The sequence below is a fragment of the Periplaneta americana genome, chromosome 1, assembly GCF_040183065.1.
Source record: "Periplaneta americana isolate PAMFEO1 chromosome 1, P.americana_PAMFEO1_priV1, whole genome shotgun sequence".
Lineage (NCBI taxonomy): Eukaryota > Metazoa > Arthropoda > Insecta > Blattodea > Blattidae > Periplaneta > Periplaneta americana.
This window is the reverse complement of record NC_091117.1, coordinates 190,362,253-190,365,477: the sequence shown is the minus strand read 5'-3', so window position 1 is coordinate 190,365,477 and position 3,225 is coordinate 190,362,253.

Sequence of the window (3,225 nt, the reverse complement as noted above, 5' to 3'; positions counted from 1 at the left end):
TATCGATTGTTACGTATTACTTGCACTCAGCTAACAATCGCAGGCCACCCATCGGCGCAGTACGAGTACTGCGTGAGTTCGAATCCTGCTTCGGCCGATTATCTGGTTGAAATTTTCCAAGGTTGTCCATAAATATAGACCAAATATCAGGTAATCCAATGACGAATACGCTGACTCATCTCGTTAAAAATATTTTGTTGTCACCAATACAAACGACAACATATAACCGCGCAGTTGATACAGCGTGACTAAATAACAGACTAAATAAATCTCAAGCTAGCCCCTTACTAAACAGTTATATCGCCTCAACTTTCTGCCATCTTCTACTCAGTTTAACAGCGTAGTGTCCACCTTCCCATTACTATGGTTTTTATTGAAATCAAGGATTAGAATTTTTTGAATGCTTTGGCTCAAACCTGTACGATGATGGTGACTGCTTTTATTATTATTATTATTATTATTATTATTATTATTATTATTATTATTATTATTACTACTACTACTACTACTACTACTACTACTACTACTACTGCTGCTGCTACGACTACGCTGAGAACTGGAAACACGGTACAATACTCATTGTCAGATCAGCAAAAGTTTGAATTAATTAATTAATTAATTTACTTACTGTATTTATTCATAACTTGATTGATTCATTCATTCATTGATTATATATCTTGATTACACACTTCTAAGACTTTTTTGACTTAAGAATTTAGTTATAATAAGAAGTTTCTAGTGTTAAATTGAAAACTAAGCGCTAAATTACCTTAGTTGACTAGTTTCCACTACACTGTTAGTCATTTTCAGAATTAGTGAGGTCCTTGCTTCTTACTGTTTCTTCAGTTGTTTTGCTGGGTGGTGCGTTTGTGTTTGGTAGTGTGGAGTCGAATAGGGAACGTGTTCTGAAACCCATCCATACATACATTCACCACATCTCTCTGTCTGTCTGTCTGTCTGTCTGTCTGTCTGTCTGTCTGTCTGTCTGTCTACCTATCTATATACCTGTCTATCCGTCCGTCCGTCCATCCATCCATCCATCTATTCGTTCATTGATTCAATGATTTTATTTCATAGATTCATCGATTGTTTCGCTTATTTATTTATTTATTTATTTATTTATTTATTTATTTACTCACTTATTTACTGAGTGCCACTTATTTATTTAGTTGCTTGCTTAGTTACTCACTTATTTATTTATTTATTTATTTATTTATTTATTTATTTATTTATTTATTTATTTATTTATTTATTTATTTATTTATTTACTTACTTAGTTATTCACTCACCCATTTATTATTTATTTATTTATTTATTTATTTATTTATTTATTTATTTATTTATTTATTTATTTATTTATTTATTTATTTATTTATTTATTCGGTGTGTCTCTTACAATATGGTGGATTCCCAGTGTAATACATTTAATTACATATATTGTAATAAGTTAATAACTGTCAGGATGTTCAGATATTCAGTTCTACATTATGGACCTATTTATTATGCAAGGGGAAATGTCACATAAAATAAAAATTCACTACGACGACAGTTTTCTAATTAATTTAGTACAATTTGGCACACTGATTCTTCGAAAGCAAAGATAATTTGCTTTCTAATATATGAAATATATAATTTTTACGTTTTAATTTATATTTTTTTTTTTACATATTAAGGTACCGTACACTTTTCTGGCCTAGAGTGTGAAATGCATTTGTTAAAAAATCTGTGAATTAGCAATTAGGCCTACATACGCTGTTAACAAACGAAGCAGATTACAACTGAGCTAAAACTCGTATTTTTACGAGCATGTGAATTTTTGTTCATGAAAAAATAAAATGTTTCCATTCTATCCATAGAATCAGTAAAACTTGAAATCTCACAACAACACACACACACATCGGTAAATTACTCTAAGAACATAGGTACGTGAGATTTATGTGGGATATGGTATTTTACTTGGTAGGCCTATGAACTTAGTATGAAAACTATTTTACCGCCGAAAGACTATTTCATTTTTTATTTATTTCTCTGCCTAGATCTGTGCACCACAAATTTATAACCTCGCATGACCTTAGAGCTATCATAAAAACAACACAGAAGGTGACGCATAATTGTGTTTCGGAAGTTATTTTGATGAAAATAGTCGTCTTGAACTGTGTGATTTTAATGTCATTGTTTTAACTTGAGCGGTTCAACAACGCAAGGAAGGAACGGCTTGTCTTGCAGCTGTTGGGAATTGTAAAACGACCATCTTCCGGTTATGGTCAAGATTCGGACGGGATGTATCAGAATTGGACGCAGAAAGCCGAGACGTTGTTCGAGGTATAACACAGATTATACAGCCTATGACAGGAAGGGAATATTGTATTCCAATATTATCTACTACAAGGATGAAACAAGACTTACGGTGTGGAACCAGGCCGTGAAGTGGAAACATCATGGTGACGTGTCCCCCATGCGCTCGTTAACGATGTTGTTTGTTTGTGGTCTGTAATAAAGTCAAAGGATAAATTATGTAAAACTGTAATTGAATTGATTCAGCTTAATTCCAAATTTAATTTGTCTCTGGCTGAGCCACTTAATAGTTAATGCCTGCACTGTTTTATTGAAACAATCCGTAGCACTCAGACTACCGGTACAATTGCAAGTTCTCCAAAAACGTTTCGTATAAATTAAATTACATATATACTGTAGGTACTTAAATTACGTCGGTCTTTTACAGTTACAGATCGAACGCGACAACAGAGAAATAGTACTATATGTACAATTTCCCCGAAAGTGTTTTGTTTTGTCTAGTACGAGTATGGATAGGTAACACAAGCTGAAGAACATTAGTATACAGCTGAATTCCATCCAATGCAGTTCAGTAATGTCGTGGCAATGCAATACACATTAGATATACAGAGTGATTCACGAGGATTTACCGCCACTTACGGAGCTTATTTTCGAAGACATTCTGAGAAAAAAATGTCATATAAAAATATAATAGTCTAGAGACAAAAAGCAGTCTTTTTGACAATCGGCTTTTGAAAGTAGTCAATATCTGACGGCCCCTTTACAGTATGTACAGGGACATCATTTTATTTTTACTTCAATTTTTATTGTACCTGAGTTTTTTAATGTACTTCACTCCCACTCCCTCTACTAGTAAACTTCCAACCGTTCTCCACACAGAACCAAGGCCGCGTATGCAGTCAAAGTTGCCTTACGATCATAGTAAACTGT